The sequence below is a fragment of the Polypterus senegalus genome, chromosome 8 (genome assembly GCF_016835505.1).
Source record: "Polypterus senegalus isolate Bchr_013 chromosome 8, ASM1683550v1, whole genome shotgun sequence".
NCBI lineage: Eukaryota > Metazoa > Chordata > Cladistia > Polypteriformes > Polypteridae > Polypterus > Polypterus senegalus.
Window position 1 is genome coordinate 106943826 of NC_053161.1, and position 21041 is coordinate 106964866.

The 21041-nt window shown below is 37.3% G+C and overlaps 1 protein-coding gene across 1 annotated transcript in view; it reads left to right on the top strand.

Moving 5' to 3' along the window:
- Positions 1-21041, top strand: part of LOC120534581 (lamin tail domain-containing protein 1-like) — a 68330-nt gene that overhangs the window by 32368 nt on the left and 14921 nt on the right. The gene's annotated exons all lie outside the window — the stretch shown is intronic.

The following is a 21041-nucleotide window of genomic DNA, read 5'->3' on the forward strand; positions in this document are numbered from 1 at the left end:
GTACAAAGAAGCAAAAAGAAGAAAAAAGGCCAGTGCCCTCATAAGATGGATGCACGAGAAAACAGGAAGATCCAGAAACTCGGTGGGGTTCACTTCAATACAGCAGCTAGAACTGCTCACCAGTTCAGTGCTGAATAGTTAAGAATTTCTCTTGACTTACGGTGTCTCATTGTCTGAGAGAATTGGGACTGAAGGCTCACTCCAGAGTGAATAAGCCATTCAACAGCAAGAAGAATAAAAAAGCTAGACTAGCCTTTGCTGAGGAGCATGTTGTGTGGAGTGAGGAGAGCTGGTTCAAAGTATATTTCAGTGACAAAGGTTTAATTTAGTTGGTTCAATTGAGAAACATGTTTGGCATCAATCTGGGAAAAGACTGAACCCAAAGTGTGTAAAGAAGTCATTAAAGTTTGGAGAAGGAAGCATCATGGTGTTGGGATGTTTGGGGATGGTTACAAAAAGTGTGCCACCACAGAAAAAAGGTTGATAAACACTGCTGTACACCTTTGCTTCTAGCACGCAAAAAGTCCTCCTAGCAGCTATCTCACCTAAAAACTGACACCATGCATTACTTGGGTGATTATGTTGCGTTCAATGCATAAATTAGCGAAGATGCTGCAAACTGGAATGATGGGTAGGGATAAGTATTATACTGTACTTCTATTTCATAGAATTTTGTCTTTATATTAGGGCAGTCAGCACTGCATGCTACCTGACAGACTGGCAAGTTAAATAAAGAAGTAGTACAGACTTATTTTGGTTTTAGTGCCACTCAAAGATAATTTATTTTGCACTTACATAGTATGACATTGATTCGATCTTCTTACAGAAAACATGAAATGGGAAGAAATAAAAACACACAATTTTTATCTTCATTACTTTTCTCTAGCATTGCACTAGGTAGGGCTGGGCGATCAACTGATAAAGCTAATTATCGTGAAATAACATTTCCTCAGTAGAAAGATACGGCTCATACAGCTACATGCCAAGGAGAATGCTAATGTGTATCAGTACCTCCTTCAATGACATGCAGTTCTACCCCTCACCTCATTATTCTCCACACTGCAAACAATTCTTAGAAGTGGAGAACATTAAAGTGATGAAATGGCCAGCCCAGAGTCCTGATCTGAACCCGATTGAGAATCCCTGGAAGATAACTGGTGACAAAGTTAAGAGTAAAGAAACCCACTACAGTTACAGAATTGTGGAAGAAGCTGGAAGACAAGCGGAACAAAATCAAGCCAGAGCAGTGCAAAACGTTAGTCATGTCCTACAGACGCAGAGGTGCCAAAGTCATTGAAAGCAAGGGCCTCTACACTACCTACTAAATGTTGAAAACTGTCAAAAAGCATTGACAAACTTCTTTTGCAATACTGTTGTAACATTTCTCTAAATCTGATAGCTGTAGTTTTTTTTTTATTACTTTTTTTGCCTTGGTAATTTTTGAAACATTGTAGTAAAACAATAATCATGCCTACAGCTAAAATGACATTATATTTTTTAGCAGTGACAGCCATCAGTATTTGAAAGAAACCATTTTTCATTAATTGTTCTCAAATTTTGATCACTAGTGTAGGCAGGTCCCTGCTGCTTATGTTAAAGATACAAAGTGTTTGGGGCCCTTAATCAGGATTAAACTATTTCTGGATAACAAATGATACTTCCACATCTTTTTCCAATCTGTACTTTTATTTCAAAGTGACATGCTGAAATTTTAAAGACTAAATTAGCTATTTCACCGCTGGTATCTTAAAGCAAAAAACTGATACTTGCATAAGTTTTCATATTGTGTAAGTCTGCGTATTCTGATTTGATTAAAGCTGCCTTAATGAGCATAGTTTTTGTCTTCTGGAATTCACAAAGAAAAAGAATTTACAATCTAGTGAATTCATGAAAAATATTTAACTTTAAAGCTTTAGACATTCATGTATTCACTCATAAATGTTTCGTAAGTACTTTGCCATTTGGAAATTGAAGTCTGTCCTGGCAGGTATTACCGACAATACAGAAGATGACAATTGCCCCTAGACAGCTTGCAGAATCTTTCTTTGAGTTCTCATGAATAAAGCTTCAAATTAAAGTTTACATCCCTGTCATGTTGTTAGGTTGTCCCTCAGCTGCCTGCAAATATACGTCTACTGTTTTCAACCTGTGACATTCAAGCTGGCAAAATTCATGCTGGAAGTGCAATATTAGACAATATCCTGGAATTTGAAAAATGAGTAATGTTTTGACAATTCGTTTTCAAAACCACATTTTGAAAAGCCACAGATTTCACTGCATAAACAATGTTTACCACATATGTAATGTCGATGGCATGGTTCCTAATCCAAAAAGCAGGTACCTTGATTGCCACTTGATCATGTTACCACTGTATTCTCAAAGAGTTCATCTACTTTGTTTTTACAAGGAAATTGCAAGTAGAGCAACTGCAGTGGCTGGTTACATCATAAATGCCATATTATATCAATACTGATTGGGAATTAAGAAAAACAACTAAAGCAATTGATTATGATGCTACACCTTATGAATAAATTTTAACTGACAGTATAGTGGGATGGCATGGTGGCACAGAGTTAGCACTGCTGCCTCGCAGTAAGGAGACTGAAGTTTGTGTCCCAGGTCCTCCTTGTGTGGAATTTGCATTTTCTCCCCGTCTCAGCGTGGGTTTCCTCCGGGTGCTCAAGTTTCCTCTCTTGGTCCAAAGACATATAGGTTAGGTGAATTGGTGATGCTAAACTGGCTTTAGTGTATATGTGTGTGTGTTTACCTTGCTGTGAATTGGCACCATATGCCCTATGCTGACTGGGATAGGCTCCTGTACCCCTCCCTCTCGACCCTGGTCTGGGTTAAGTGGGTTAGAAAATGACATGACAGTACAGTTTTTAAGTCTAAATATATCCATTCAGTGTTGATTAATTGGTGCTCTGGCAGTTTTCCCTGTAGGAGTTGGCATTGTTAATGCCACTCTCAAATTTGGGAATGGATAATTCACTGCCTGCCAAACAGAATCCATCACATGATGGAGTCACCTCTGGATGGCTGCTCAGTATTTCTGACAGCTGCCTGAAGTATAAGCATGTTTTTCTTCAAACACCTGTCCTCTTAAATCACTCTTGGCTTTTAAAATTATACTTTTTTACATTATAATTTTCTTCTTCACATGATGTTACCATTAAGAGCTGCTGTCATCTTACACTTTAGCATTATACTGTAGAGCCGCTTATTTTTTTCCTTTATTTATCTGTCCAAATTGTAATAAGATCACCAGTCTACCCTTCATGTAGAACTACCCCGTATGGCATTCATCTTACATTTGAAAAAAAACAAATTTAATATTTTCACTACTGAATATTGTTCACTACCCATGTTACGCAACATCTTTGACCTCAAACTCAGACCATTGTCTTGTTCATGCTGACAGCTCTTCTGCAATGGATCTTCATTTTCCTAGATAAAATGCATTGTTGCAGGTTTGAAAGCTATTAATGGTGTCCATTTTAAGGAAACTACTCTCCCACTGCTGATATTTGCATTGTTGAGTTTTTGACAAGATGAATTTCTTGCGGATTTAGCAAATTTAAATGTTGTTTCTTAATTGCAGCAAGTGATATTCAGTGACGTACTGTAGTGGTATATGAAGCAGAGTGGTATTATGGGTTCAGACCTTTCCACCTGAACTGACTTGTAGCATTGGCTATGAAAGGGCAAAAGGGATTAACCAGGAAGCATAATTCTCTTAAAAATTATAGTCTGAAACCATGTCACTTTTGAAAAGTCTAAATGCAATACTGTGCAAAAAAGAAGTATAAAGTCATACTCCATTAAATATTAGCGATTTTACATGGCAGCCACCACTTCTTCATTACAAGGCCACTTTAAGGTATATTTAGATAATGGAATATTCTAAATAGGGCGGCACGGTGGTGCAGTGGTAGCACTGCTGCCTCGCAGTTAGGAGACCCGGGTTTGCTTCCTGGGTCCTCCCTGCGTAGAATTTGCATGTTCTCCCCGTGTCTGCATGGGTTTCCTCCGGGTGCTCTGCTTTCCTCCCACAGTCCATAGACATGCAGGTTAGGTGGATTTGCGATTCTAAATTGTCCTGTGTGTGTGTGTCCTGCGGTGGGTTGGCATTGGTTCCTGCCTTGCACCCTGTGTTGGCTGGAATTGGCTACAGTAGACCCCCGTGACCCTGTGTTCGGATTCAACGGGTTGGAAAATGGATGGATGGATGGAATATTCTAGATAAATGGAAGTCAGTATTACATTAAAAAATATTTCATCACTATGTACAGAACATTGTCTTAAAATTGTTCATCATACAAATTTCTCTTAATTCAGACTATACAAGATATATCCGAGACCCTACTTGTGAGAAATGTCATCAGGCATTTGCTTCATTGGGTCACATTTTTGTTATATTTTTATTTAAAAGAAATCTTAGCTAACTGGTCACACACTCTAGGATTCAAGATAATTGTCAAACATCCTGGCCTGGGGTATCATCTAATAAGGTGCTGCCGCTCTTCAGGGAGAGCCTTCACTACACTGCTAGCACACCGTCCTGTATGGATCAGCCTTAGGAATCCTAGCCCACCGACCATAACACAAGAGGAAACTGATATCCTATTTTATTGTACTTTAAATTCACCTTACAATTTGTCAAGAATTTATTTAACCAAACTTGGTGAATTATTGTTAACATCTGCATATTTTTCTATCTCTGCTTATAACTTCATATTGCACTTTTTTCTTTTCCTGCACTCTAATTGGATAAGGCAGGTGCTATGTGATCCAAATAAAATATAATACTATATATATCTTAGTGTTCTGTAATGTTTACATTGTAATCTAACCTGAAAGTCAATAAAATATTTTTAAAGAGATAAAGCTTATTTATGCATAGCTTCGAAACAAAAATAAGATGCAAATAAGTCCATGGAAAGCTCTAAATTGAGTAAACATTTTAGTTTAGGTAAGGAGACCAGGGTTTGCGTTCAGGGTCCTGCCTGTGTGGAGTTTGCATGTTCTCCCCATGTCTGCGTGGATTTCCTACAGGTGCTTTGGTTTACTCCATCTGTCCAAAATATGCAGGTTAGGTAAATTAGTGATCCTAAATTGGCCCTAGTGTGTCGTTGGTGTGTATGTGTGTGTGAGTGTGCGTGAGAGTGTGCGTATGTGTGTGTGTTCCCCTACAGAGGACTGGTGCCCCGACTAGGGTTTGTTCCTGCTTTGCACCCTATGCTAGCTGGCGTAGGCTCCAGCAGACCCCCATGACCCTGTTCAGAACTAAGTGGGTTAGAAAATGATCGCCTGACTTTAGTTTAAACACTGCAAAGTGTGTCTATTACTCATTTACTGTTAAGTAACAAGACTTCAATAGACACTTCTTGAGGTCTTCATAACACTTATAGAGCATCAGTGAAGTGTTTATTCAACTCTGCAATGGGACCTACTAACAAAACGTCACTTTGGAGTGGTCTGAGGTGGCTTAACTGAGACACGTATCTCTTGATGTCACATATTTAGTATAGGACCTGTGGATTCTTCATATTAACAATAAATTTTACCATCATGTCAATATGCCACCAGCTTGGAGACAAATAACCTATAATAGCTGATATTTTATAAGTGTTATGACTACCAAAAGAAGCCTTTAGTAAGGGCTTCTTACATAAGATTAATTGTGTCATTTTTGCAGTACTTAAACTAAAGTGCTAGCCAACATAGATTGTTTCTTCTGAACCATCTTTGCACTTTTGGTTAAAAATGAGTTAAAAAATAAAATAATTGTCCCTTAAAAAATTTCTCTTTAATTGGCATGTTAGCATGCATGCAGTGTGCTGATCACTTTGTCTCTCCAATGTCAACAAAGTCAAGCTGAGTAGTATTGCACAGTCCACAACTCACCTCACTCAACTCAACTTACACATTCTCGTCTTTTCATGTCACCGTCACAACAAATGAATAGCTAGCTAGATAGATAGATAGATAGATAGATAGATAGATAGATAGATAGATAGATAGATAGATAGATAGATAGATAGATAGATAGATACTTTATTAATCCCAAGAATATCTTGTTCCCTTGTCTTCTTGTTTCAATATCAGGCTCTGCCAGTAATTATGGGGATTGCAAAGAGCCTGTGGTGAAATTCCAGTAAATCCCCAAAGTTGAAATTACGTCAAGAGTTTAACATTGATAAATACAACAGACACCCTAAAAGCACCTTTACTTTTTCAACAGTTTTTTCTTCTTCTTCTATATGGATGGAGTCTTAGTTTAAAGGTTGCAGAAGAATAATGAAAGTTAAAAACTAGAAAAGACCTTAAAGAATTATGTCCCATCAAGCGTTGATTCCAACTTTGTAGCCAGTGTTTCCAGAAGAGGCAGCAGCTCCCTCTGATTCTAAACTGTATATGGATGGATGGATGAAGCAAAGAAGCAGGTGATTTCTGAGTTACTTTTGACTATAACCTACTTGTTTGTTCATTAGTTGACAACTCCAATCATTTTATGTACTGTAGATGGCAAATATCTTCACCATTGATAGAGCCTTGTTTGTATTGTATAACCACAAAATGAACACTATTTGTTTATTGCGATAATCTGTTTTGGGATTAAAGAGGAGTAAGCAGTTCTGCTAGCTCAAATCCCAGCCTAGCCACTGTCTGTGTGACATCTGCACCTTCTCTTTGTGTCTGTGTGGATTTTCTTTGGGTACTCCAGTGTCCTCACACATGCAAAAGAAATGCATACTCAGCTCTTGTTTAGCCCAGAGTTGGTGTACTCCAGTCTTCATCCATGAGCGGTATGAGCTATGAGGAGAGATTAAAAGAGTTGAACCTTTTCACTTTAACAGAGATTAACAGGCAACATGAAATTGAAATGTGTAAAAATTTGAAAGGAATTAGTACAGCGGATCCCAGCTGTTACTTTAAAATAAATTCTTTATCATGAACACAGAAGTACGGTTAAAAAACGTGTTAGCACACAAACTGGAATCTTGGATTCTTGCTGTAGCTGAGGCTTTTCAATTAAAACACAGCATTAGAAGTATAATTAAAACTAGAGGCATAAAATAATAAGACCATTAACCGACAAGATAAGACAATACTCGTATAACTTGCAAACTACCTTTATACTAATTTAAAGATTTCCAAGATTAACTGCTGATCTTTCCTGAGGAAGCCCCAGATGTGCTCTCTTAAAGTGTTACGCTGACATTTAACAGAGTACAGCCTGAAGCTGAGCAAGTTTTAGCAGGAAAGAAACTCAAAACATTTTTGTTTCCATTTAAGGAAAGACATAGAAATAGATTAGTTATTGCCCAAGAGAAGCAGTTGTGAGACAAGGAATATGATTTAGTGTAACAACAGGATAAATCATGTGTCAGGGAAACCTAACCACTTGCAATTGTACTTTCTCTCTGGCAGTTTTCGACTAATTCTTAATAATACAGATCATTACAGCTCATTTCTAATCAGCTGAGCTGGCATTGGCAAAATATCATAATGGAAAAAAAGATCATCAATCACATATGGTAAATCCAAAAACAATTAACTGAGCCATTACACTAACATCTTAACAACTAAAAATAATGCAGGCATTTTACAAGACTATGTGACATGTTGGTCAGAGTTGGATTTCTAGAACTTGAGCTCCTCCATCTCATCAAGGATTATTTCTCAGTCCACGCTTTTACAGTTGTGTTTCTTAAACAATGGATTTCTGCTTGGCAATTCATTCAATCTGACTTAATACAAAAGGTCTTTCAAGTCATGGAAGATGCTTGTAGGCTTTGAAATAGGCCTCAAAATTTCTCAAGTCCTAGCCCTGGAAAAGCCAGGATTGACTTGAAAATGTGATGATCTTAACATTTAAATAGGCCGCAATGTTAAAGAACTTCAAGCAGACTTTCTCACTGAGCTGTGTCTGGAGATGGCAGCTCTAAAACAGTCTTATCTGGAACATCTCATATTTAAAAATCTAAATGTAAATAGAAGCAAAATAATATCATAAAAACACTCAGAAATTAATATGTAGAACAAAGCAATCATCTAGATTTATGAAAAATATGAAACTTATCATTAGACATTTAAACAGCAGATGAGCAGCTAAAACTGAAATACAGTGCAACCATATTACTGGATTTCAAATGCAAAAATACAAAGAAAATATAATGTTAATGCAAACTAAATATGGTGTTTATTCACAGGGAGGCTATAACATGTATTTAGTATGAACTGCAACTATATAAGCAATAAGGACAGAGTCTAAAAATATATATTACAGTAAGGCATCTAGAGGAGTAAAAGCCCATTGCTAATTTCATACCAAAAACAAAGTGTAGAAAATATCTTGACAGTTTTTCCCTCTCTTGTTCTAGATCCACAATTCACATGTTTCAAGGCACACAAATTTTGTTTTAAAGCAGTTCTCCCTTCTAAAAGACACATCTGTCACAAAGTTCATTTAGGAATTTACTTCACGCCTGCAGAGTTACACCTTGATATAAGTACAGTATTAAATCTCTTCCTGCTATAAACATCTGCGTTTTTTTTCTTAGAAAAGACATGTTCAATTTAAGTCAGAACTTTCACTGATATTATGTTTATCATTACATAGTTTTGAACATCCTCTGGAGAAGCCTGCTCTCCTGCTTTATGTTACTTGATATTTTAATTTTAATCATCTTTTTCCTTGTTTAGTTTCTACACTTGTGAGGTTAGGATTAGGGTTATAATGGCATGGCTTTAACTTAATTCGATTTGTATTCATTATTTAATAATATCATATCTAGTTTTTGGGTTTTTTAAAGATTCATTTAATATTTTTTCCTAAATTTTGCATATCTGTTTTTTCTTTTTCTGATTTTCTACCCAAGTTCTTGTTTTTTTCCTTTTATTTGGAAACAAAATATAACACCGCAACTCAATCAAAAAAATGGAAATAACATAGCAAGTTCATTTTTATTCTTTGGAAACAATCCAAAAAATTCAACCAGTCAACCACTACCTGTTAAAGAGAGGTATACAAATTGCTCCTGTCGATGTTGGCAGGTTCTGTCTGTGTCAGCAATGCCACATATCCATTCTGTTTGTGCATGTCCTATTAATAATTGCATACTACCACATCTTTTGTAGCTGAAAGAAGGAGTCAAAGCCAAATTTTGTGCCCCCTCCAACCCCTTGTTGGCAGAGCATCCAAATCATGGGTTGTGTTGCATTTGTCACAGTATAAGCTGTCAGTTGCGAACAAAATCCAAGCTTCAAAGGCCAGGGGTAAGCGAGTATTTGCATGACAGACAGACAACCCTTACGATATTGTTTACAGTATAGACAAAAGCCAAGCAAAATGACACCTTTTATTGGCTAACTAAAAGAATTACAATATGCAATCTTTTCGAGGCAACTCAGGCCCCTTCTTCAGACAAGATTACAAATTACAAGGGGCCTGAGTTGCCTCGAAAAGATTGCATATTGTAATTCTTTTAGTTAGCCAATAAAAGGTGTCATTTTGCTTGGCTTTTCTCTACATTCATAATGGCTAACACGGTAAAACACCCTAGTACTACAGATATTATTTATATAGATGAAGCAAAGGATCTTGTTGCAGAAATGTGTTATTATTGACAATCACATCACATTACACCCTTGTGCAAATTAATTGAAACAAATTATGAACACAACAAAAGTCAGTTTTGCTCAATTTTTACTTTCTCGTATAGAAAGTACTGTACAGTGAAACAATTGTAAATGTCCAAAAATTCAGTGTAGAGATTTTAGTAATTCTCGACATTTTAGACCTCACTGACTTTCTTGTATACAAAGTATAGGGGAAGTAATGGAATCCTCCAAAAATTCCATTTTGAGATTTTAATGAATCTTGACGTTTTAGAAGTCCCTAAGTCCGAAAATACCATTTTTGGAATTAGGTCTGTGTGTCTGTCTGTGTGTGTGTGTGCGTGTGTGGGCGTGTGCATGTGTGTGTATGTAAACACGATAACTTGAGTACGCTTTCACTTAGGTCAACCAATTTTTTCATACAAGTATTAGGAACAAAACGTAGATTTCTGTCAACTTTTGGGCTATTTCCACTAACTGGAAGTGGTACTTTACCTTTTATTCATGCAGCTGCAGAGTCCAATTTATTAAACTTTATGTTTATAATAATTGTTCAATTTATTATTAATTTTATTTTATTTGTTGTTGAATTGTGCTTTAATGTACATAATATAAAAATATAATCATTGTCTTGCAGTTTACTCCTCAAATATCTATCCTCTTATCCAAGCTTACAAGAAAGTCTATGGGAGACCACTCAATTTTTTATTATGAATAATATTCAGAAACTTACATCAGTGCATGATCTGACCTTCTTGACTCTTGGAAGCATCTGGATGTGATATGGCACAGAATCCGCCAACTTTGAACATTCTTAGAGGATTTTGGGGTCTCTGTTCCAAACTTTAGGAATTAGGGCCTGAATTATCTTCTCCACAGTTGTGCAGTCCATTTCACAAAGTCATTGCTTACAAACAGACCACAAATTTGGCTCAGATCATGAGAGTTTCTAGGCCATTTCTGCATGTACCCTAACCCTACCCCTAACCCTAATTTGATTATCATCAGAAAATCTCTTCATTTGTTTTGATATACAATATATTCAATATGTATTTATATGTAAGTGCTTAACAGTATACTAGACAAAGTACCCACCATTGCCTGGGTTTATTTGTAGAATGGGTTAAGGATAGAAAGCAAACATTTATGTTTTTTTTTTTTAATGATGACCTGGTTGTTTTCAAACTGACCCATTTGTCATCCACATTTTTTCTCTGTCAAAGTCCCTGCTCTGGTGAGTTGAGAATTTGTAACCATGAACATTATTATGTCTGACTCATCTTCTTAGATCAAGGTGGACAGTTCATAGTGCTTACATTCTGTAGTAAAGCCAGCAAACCAGGGGCCTCATGTATAACGCCGTGCGTAGAATTCGCACTATAACATGTCGTAAGCATAAAAGCCGAAATGTGCTTACGCACAGAAAAATCCAGATGCAGGAATCTGTGCGTACTCCAGCTTCCATGTTCTTCCGCTCCATAAAACCTAGTCAGCGTGAAAAGTAACACTCATGCACGCGCCTTCTGTCCCGCCCCCAACTCCTCCTAGAATTACTCCTCTATGAATATGCAAATCAATAAAAATCACCCTTAAGCTCAGCCTTCTGTGAAAAGACAATGGAAAAAGCAAGAGGGAAAATGGAAGAATTTCAGCAAATAACAAGTGGAGGCAATGGAAAAACGCACTATTTGTTGGTTTAAACAGTGGTATAAACAACAAAAGGAAGCTGATCGCCTGACATAGTCGCACAGTGCCTAAAATAAAAAAGAAGTCACATATTAAGTTGCCGTGAAATGGTGAGTTGTAGCCTACCGTCTGAGTGTCATATGAAAGCTTATTAGGGTACAGAGAAAAAAAAAAGGCACACAGCAGGAAAAAAGCACGAAATGTCAACTTCAATCTCAAAATTTCCACTTTAATTAGTTTATTTTGTCATTAAAGTAGAACATCATAAACTTCACCTTAAAATTGTTTAATTAACCAGTTTCTCAAATCCACATTGTAACTAAAGTAGCACGTTAAATGCTTTGTTTTGTATTTGATCTTTCATGTGCTCCATGTGTGTGAATCACTACGTACTTCCGCTTTCTCTTTCTCTAATAGGACATAGAATTCATTACATTTGTGATATTACAGCTCTCTGAATAATTAAAATACTGAGATGTATATGTGATATCTTTTTTATGATGATAGTAGTTAAAGCATGTTATTAAACAGACGAATACGGTGCGTGATTGTGCACGACCTTCGATGAAATTATAGTAGCAGTACTGTCTCTTTCAAACGTACTAATCTCCAATTCCTGTCCTTACTTTTCTTTCTCCACATACCCAATCGCCACACAATCAGCTCTGTAATAGACGTTAAGCCATCTGTAAGCTTACAACGACGATTCTTGAAAACTTTTAAGGAACATTGAAATATCTTCATAGTACATGTTTAATTATTCTATCCATCTATCCTTCCAGTGTCACGCCAGTCTCAGCAAATATACAGCGTGAGGCAGGAACAATACGTGAACATGCAAGTGCTGCGGCACCGTGTCCTTACATGTTTAATTATTAACAATACAGATTATTTAAATGAAGTTAAAGTTTTATCTCTATAATATAATCAACATATTTTGCTGCATTTCATCTTAAAAATGATATTGTCATCATATGTAAATACGCGCTTTATAAAGTGGTGCAGGTTGTGCGATATTATAACTGTAGTGCAAGTTTACAGTGGGGTAATTCTACTTATAAGTACAAACAGTTCTACAAGGAGCACTTGATGGACTTGATGGAAAAGTTTAAAGTTCTTGGGATGAAACTGTTTCTGAACCGTGAGGTCCATACAGGAAAGGCTTTGAAACGTTTTGCTGTGGCTGAGGCAGGGTGTGTTTGATGCTGTAATACCGATATTTCTCTTTCCGATCAGCTGCTGCTGTGATTCCCCACTCAGATACGGTGATATAAATACTCTGAGTGGTGCAGTGAGAGTAATATGGAAAAAGATGATCTGCTGTGGCAACCCTTAACAGAAGCAGCTGAAAGAAGAAAAAAAAGGTGCAGTGAGAGTAACAACGCTAAAGCAGTTATGGTATTTGGAATACTATGGCTATTCCCTGGACCATTATATTGTTACAAGTTAATTACAATCAGATGCATTATACTAATAAACAATATGCAACTAATTTCAGTGTATTTATAGAGCCGTGTCAGGAAAATAAAGGATAACCACACAGGAACAGTAGCACTGCTTTGACACTAGGTGCTGCCAGTCTGCAAAACCGAGCGGAGAACTTGCGTACGAAAGGGTATGAGGTACTGTGGTTTTATACATCGCGATTTGAATGTGGAAACGTTCTTACACAACATTTCTGTGTGTATGCACCGTTTATGCATGAGGCCCCAGGAGTTAAACATTAACCCTTTGATTCTCCTTTGTGTTGTGCTGCACATCCACTCTCGATCAAGCCTCACCCAACACCCACCTTTACTGTATATTACAGTAGATAGAAGCAGCATGCGGCATTGCCTGGATAAGTAATGTTTAGCTCTGGTGATTTTGTCTGCTAGTCTTGGCTTGGTTCAGATATTTAACTTGGTTAGAGCAAGCAGGTAGCACTGGTGAGCAAACTGAAGCACACAAGAAAAAAAAACATTAGGACCACCAGGGTCAAACTTTTGGGTTCCAAAGTAGTTTATCTTTTCAATATTGTCCTAGAGAGCAGCTATACAAAATTTGGTCTGTATCGGTCAAAGGCTGCAAACTGTATAGGAAATAGACACACAGATGCTTTATAATTGTGCACTGAACCTACTGGTGCAAGGGCCAATGGTCCTGTATGGTCCAGAATGTTTTGTAAGAATGTAAAAAGGATGGCTTATGTCTTTACTAATCCAGTTTGCTTGTCTATAAATGTCCTGAACAGAAGTCAGTTGAGTGCCAGGCGTATTCCATGCCACCTTCACCACATCCTGCAAGTGCTTTATGTTTTTGAGCCAAGCAGGTGCCATACTAGTGATACAGCAACTGTGCACCTGTAAAAAGTAAAATTAACTCAGGTTAGTCACCAAAAACCAAATTACGTTTGAGTAAAAAAGCCTTATTGATAATTGAATTGCACATTTCATTAAATCCATTCCTTAATCCATTTTCATTTTGTTAACATATATCCTGCAACTGTAAGTAAGACAGTTGAAAAGAAATAGAGCATGGGAGGGTGTGAAGGGGAGTGCAGTCTGCCGTAGGCAGCGGTGACTCCTGTATTATCACACTCAAGATTTGGCAGCCCCTCTGGGTTGCAATGGCACCTCAGATTCACACAGGGTTGTATGGGAATTATTATTCTTCGGCACAGCCTTGTGGGAATCTGGGGCAACCCAGAGGGGCTGCCAAGTAGCAGTTCAGGGGAGATAATGCCCTTCAAAAGCCATCTCCCCATGTCCTTCCTTTAAGGAGGCATCCCGGCTGGGTAAAGATGCTGGCTGACCCTCACGATCGATAGATAGATAGATAGATAGATAGATAGATAGATAGATAGATAGATAGATAGATAGATAGATAGATAGATAGATAGATAGATTTTAATTTAAATTAATTTTTACGGAAGCTAAATATATATATATATATATATATAAAATATATACATATATATACACTCCAAACACGTATGAACTACTGGCTTAAATAAGACATCAGTTTAAGTGCAAAAATTGTAATTATAAGTACAATAGAGTTAAAAAGTAACTGAGACTTCAATGAGGATAAATGAAACTAAGGACACCTTGACCTCAATAAGTAAATTTAAGTTACATCAGCTAAAGACACATCAGTGTGAGAGCATTTAATCTTTTTAGCAAATATCTTTAGACTTCACCTCTGCCATTTATCTTTCTGATATTCTCTTTAGAATTAAAAAATGCTAAGGGTTACAAATTTATATGGTTTTTATTATCAGGATGTGTTTTCTGAAAAGTCCTTGCTCTCTGCCCTGGTTGGTAATATACATTTAATTAAAAAGAGATTAGAGATTGAAATTGATGTGATAATCATTATTTATGTTTCCCCTGAATAAAATTTATCCAAGCCTATCTTTATTTAATGAAAACAGAGTAAAAATAAAACTTACAGAGCTAGGTTTATTTGTCCATTGCCAGTGCTGACGGAATCGCAGTTAGGTTTCTAGGCCCGCATTGTGGGGTGGGGTGTGTGTTTGTTCTTTATACATTTCCACACTCTTGGTCCAGTCTCAACAGGGTGTTGTATACATATACTGCTTGGACTATTTTGGATCCCACAATTTTGACCCTGGGGTACCTTTTCCATTTTACTACAGTGAGTTTTAAGGACAGAATGTCTTCCCAAATTTTGACCACTGAAATTCATTTTATTTATTTCAGGGCTTAAAATCTGGAAAAAGGGACTTTCTTGTATTTGAACAAAGTAATTTGTCTGGGAAAAATATTTTGAATTTTATAAGTATTTATTTATATATTCAAAACGTTTCTTTGATGCGTGACTATTTTGTGTAATAAATCTTTTGATTTTGGAAAGTGGCACATTGTTGTTTGTCTTTGGGGGGGTATGCTTTAAGAAACGCCACTTATAGAAGTTAGACAGTTCTGTCTTAGACTTATGGCAGGTGCTGCTGCTACTTCTAAATGTAGAAACTCACTGTACTATTTTTATGATTAATAGGATTATTATTAAGAATGGTTATGCAGTGGTTGAAATTGTACCTTCACATATCCAGCATTCTGGATTTGAATTCTGCATGTAGTCACTTTCTGGGAGGAAATTGCATGTTCTCAGTTTTTTTGTGTGGTTTCCTCTGCATACTGGGGCTCTCCTCCTATATGTCAAAGATGTTCAAGTTATAATAATTAACAGTTTTAATTCAGCTCTGTATGAGTGTGAACATGGGACCACCTGATGCTGCCAGTATAGGCTCCAGTCCCTGCAAAGCTGAATTGGAAAAGGCAGATAAAGAATAATTATTTAATATTGTTATCCATTTATCCATCCATCTTGTGAACACCCATGTTTCATTACAGTTTGGAGGACCCAGAGCCTTGTCTTGAAAGCATAACTGTAAGTTAAAGTGGCTTTGTCCACGTTTGATACATGCAGTGCAGCTCCAGACGTGAGCCACAGTCTTTGATTGCACCCTCTTGTCAAACTCTCACCTCAGTCAATATGAAGTTCCTTTGTAAGCCAAAGGACAAATCTAACTGAGACTGATATGGCAGGCCCTCAGCCAGATGCATTTCTGGGCCTCTCCATCTGATGAGGTAGTATCAATTACAATCAAACCACACTCTTGTAAGTTGATCCCATTTTCTCAGGCTTTACTAGGTAAAAATTTGAGTGCCCAAAACTCATCTCTGCAGACCTTGATTAAGGGCTCATTTATACTTCACGCTCAGAACACGTACATGCCCGCATCATGGCTGCCACGCATTCCCAGCGTTCATTTAACGCATCCTCTGAGCAGATCCTCAGAAATTAATATGACGCTTGCACAAGTTGCAGTACCAAGTCAGGGGGGTGCAGTGTGATAAAAATCAGAACGTGACGTCAGAGTCTCTGATTACTATCTACATGTGACAGAAAGCCTTTATGTAGATCCTCCGGGATCGAAGTGCGCTCTTCGATGTTTGATGAATGGTTCAATGTGGTGAAGCAAAATGCCGACATACAGATGCATTTGTGGTGCTTTTATATTCAAGCGTTGCATATTCCCGATCGTAATGACACGATATACAGTATTTTAAAAGTCTCACATACCATCTTTTGTGTTGTCTTTTTTTTCTGGGGCTTCCTCCTGACCTGACAGCAGCAATTGCCAACAGAACACATTAAATGTATGATTTTCCAACTTTCTGCACATTTAGAATCCTTACATTTATACTTGATATCACTTTCATGATGAAATGCATTAAAGTATGTATGTTACGTTTTACAGATAAATCGTTAACTTTGTTTAAATAATGAATACTGTTAATAATTACACACATGGGGGTGACACGGTGGCCGAGCCGTAGCACTGCTGTTTTGCAGGGAATCACATCGCTGATATTCCCTGCCTGGAGTTTATGTTTTCCTGCTGGGTTTCTCAGAGTGCTCCGGTTTCCTTCCAAAGATATGCAGATTTGGTGACGCTAAAATGACGCCAGTGTACGTGTATGCCTGTATTCACCTTGCGATGAGCTGAGGCACCGTCCAGGGATTGTTTCTGCCTCATGCCCAATGCTAGCTAGAATGGACACATCCCTGGATTGATGGATTTAATCATTAAACATCCTTTTCAGAGATATTGCGGTAAGGTGTCATCGGAATTTGATGGATGTTCCAGGCAATTCACAACACAGAGAAGCCAAACCTGTTCTCACCGTCATGATATCTTGCACTGCCACCTGGTGGATTCCTCCAGATTTACATAAAGTACACGCGCAAGTATGAACAGTAAAATGCTTGCATAGCAGGAGCGTCCGCTGCAGCATGCGTCGCGTCACGTGAAGTATAAACCCAGCTTAATAGGTCTCTGCTCCAGTTAACAACCAAAAGGTTGCAATTATGGGTATTAAAGAGACCAATGAGAAACTTTCTTTACAATCCATATCTCAGCAATAGCTCCCTGCTGCCATGGTCCTTCCTCATTCTTGGGGATGTTAACAGTATCTCTGAGAGCGCTACTTAACTTCCAACAACTAAAGAATCAGCACATAGTTTTATTAGGGGCATGTTTTAGTCAAATCATTTTCCTAATACTATACTGTAAATTTCAGACTGAGGCCTACAGTTTATTTCACTTTTCTGCAGATTCTTTTTTTCCAAGATTAACACTTTAGCAAATCTTGCTTGAAGCTGAGATAAAGTTAGAAAGAATGAGTAGATCAAGATTTCGAGAATTGTTTAAAGATATACTATAGATTCTTTTTATTTTGACTGTAAATGTGTTCTTCCGTTGGCTGAATTTTTGCAAAGCATTTTGTATAATTTAGCTCTTAAGATGTACCAATTTTTTGTATTTACAGTATATGGGTATAAACCACTTTGTCTATTCCTAGTCTGACTGAGTGTTCTTCCTAGTTAAGGGACGGTTGGAGACTAGTCAAGAGTAACCTGTCAACAATGGAGTCTTTGATAAACAGTTGACTAAACAGTGGACCAAAAATGTAAACAAGCTCATGAATATAAAGTTGGGGTGAAGGTGTAGCTCACTATGCAGGACATCCACTTCAGGTTTGCATGCCACAAACTAACTCCAAAACACATTGGTCCGTATGCTGTTGTGAAAGTCAGAGTGTCAGATGTGTATGATGTAAGAAAGCTGTACCTTCACATTTTAAAAATCCCACTTTTCCCCTTCTATTGAAGTGGAGGATGAGCAAGTAGACAAAATACCAAAAAATCTGCATCTGTGCCATTGTGGCTTTTAGGATGTTTAGTTGACTGGTGTGGTTATGTTCTCGAGGATCAGTCGTGGGCTCATTTACTGCATTTGTGCTTATTTCACCTTCAACAAACTGGAAAACCTAATAGGATGAGAGCTTTTAAGAGGAGGGCTTTGTTACAATTTTTTTTTTTTTGAACATGTAGAATCTAATTCTGCACTTTATTTGTATGTGGTATTATTTTTATCATCATTTTTCTGACGTTATTATACTGCTATTTAGATTGTTTTGTTTTTTTTTTTTGCAAATATGGGCACCACTGTTTTGTATATTTTTTTCGTTGCTGCAGCCATAGTTTTTGACGATGGCTTCCCTATTGCTGGTACATCATGGCACACCTTAAATACTGACAATGTATTCGTCCCCATGAAACAGTTAGATAAAATGGTGACACCAGTCAAATAATATAACAACAAAGTGGTACTGCACAAAATGTATTCGGATAATATCCCAGATTCATAACAAATCCATAATTGTGCTGTCTTCATATTAGAAAGAGTGAGAGAAAGCCAATTAAGAACATTACAACAATCTAGACGAGAACAGGCCATTCTTCCCAACAAAACTCACCAGTCCTCTCCACTTAATTCTTCTCAATTAATTACCTTGGTAGGTTTTTGCCTATGGCTCTCTATGTAAAGAAAAACTTCCTGCTATTTGTGTGAAATTTACCTTTAACAAGTTTCCAACTGTATCCCCATGTGCTTGATGAACACATTTTAAAATAACAGTCTCAATCCACATTACTACTAATTCCCTTCATAATTTTAAACATTTTAGTCATGTCCCCTCTTAATCTGCTTTTGCTTAAACTGAAAAAGTTGAACTATTTTAATCTTTTTTCATAATTCATACCCTGTTGCCCTGGAATCAGCGTTTTCTAGCGCTGCTATGTCCTTTTTGAAACCTGGAGACCAGAACTGCACACAGTGCTTCAGATGAGATCTCACCAGTGTGTTATAAAGCTTCAACATAAACTCCTTGGACTTGAACTCCTTCCACACATTGTTCCTATATAACCTAACATTTTGTTTGTCTTCTTAATGGCTTCTGAACACTGTCTGCAAGTTGATAATTGATGAGTCCACAACAACTCCTAAATCTTTCTCATAAGGTTGATTTTTCTCCCATTGTGTATACAAACCCAACATTTTTACTTCTTATGTGTAATACTTTACATTTACTGACATTAAATTTCATCTGACACAAATCTGCTCAAGCCTGTATGTTGTCGAAGTCTTTTTGTAATGATTCAATGGATTCCAGATCATCTGCCAATCCACCTATCTTGGCATCATTTGCAAACTGAACCAGCTTGTTACCTATATTTCTATCCAAATCATTTATATATATTAAAAATAGCAGTGGCCCTAGCACTGACCCCAGTGGAATACCACTCTCAAAATCGACTAATTCTGAAGAGGTTCCTTGCACCATCATCTTCTGCTTCCTATCTCTGAGCCAATTCTGCACCCATCTAAAAACATCACCCTGAACCTGCCCCCCCTTCTTTTAGTTTGATGCCCAACCTCTCATGTGACACCTTATGAAATACTTTCTGAAAATCAAGATCCCAGGACCTTCAGGTTATAAACCAGGAGCTCACTATTCAAGAATACATGTAAGCTCCCTGTCGATTGATATTTGAGCTTGAGTTTTTAACTCAAGGCCACATGTAAATCAAATGCTTTTTTGTTCTTTGGTTATATTCTTGAATAAAAGCACACATGTTTATTTGATATTTGGACTAAAGTCTTCACACATTATACACTTCTCGTCATTATTAGTATGACATGGAAAAAGTTTCTACTTTAGGTATGTGTTCGGAATTTCTTGCATTTCCTTTCATCCTACACTTACCCAGATCTTTGTAGATATGGAACACACATGAAATGCATGTATTCCAAACAACAATATACTGCATAATTTACCCTATACAACTCCAGGCACATCACATGCAGGTAAAGAGCCCTGGCTTGAGCTGGGAGATTTGAGCGCCATCAAGGCGGGGGATGTTTCAGCAGGCTGCTTGCTGCTTATGCTGGTCGATGCCTTTACAAAACAAAAGACGCTGATGGAGAGGTGCAAAGGGATTTATGGTGGGCTAGGATTGCAAGTTTTTTCGTAGGCTTCAGGAATTCTAGTGTTAATGCTGGCCGCCTGGATATGTAACACTGAACGCTTCTCTTTACCGCTTTGAAGTCAGCCGCTGCCTTTCTTTTTTTCTCCACTAAGGAATCGTTGTTTCTATTACTTATAACTATTCGTCGCTATAACTCCGGCTATTTTCTTAATGAAATGCAGGTGTCAGCTACTGCTATTTACTGCTCTGCCTTGCTGACACAAATGTGAATACAAATAACAAGCACAAATGACAAGTAATTTTTTTTAAATTCACCCCCAAACACCCAGCTGCTTTTGCTTCTGGGTGGGATAAAAAAAGCAAGAAACCTTTCTAAATGGAAAAAAAGTTCCTTAGCAGCAACCAGTTTTTAGGAGCAAAATGTATTTTTTCATTAACTGTCACACCACATAAAACAACAACTCCCAACCGCTTTGCTCTTGTTTGCAAAGATGATTTCAGCGCATTTCCTCGTCCAATTAAGCTTAAGTGCATGTTTTGTAATGTTTGTTTATTGTCCTTTGTCTAGATTTACAGTACATGCATATATCCTTCTTCTACAATCCTTATGTTATTTGTTAAAGAATTGTATATTGCCAACAATATGCAAATATAGACACTACACTGGAATTGAATTGTACCATAGGCTCCCAAAATGGAGAAAATGAAAAGAATTATGTGCTCCTTTGCAATTTTATGATGTTCATCTTGTTCAAATATGAAACAGACAATAATTTGCCTTATTGTGAATTGTATGTGTTTAGGCTGCTGGAGGCAAAATGAGCATCAGGAGAAAATCTGCACAAATACAGAAATAAATGTGAACTCTACACCAAAAGTAAATAGGG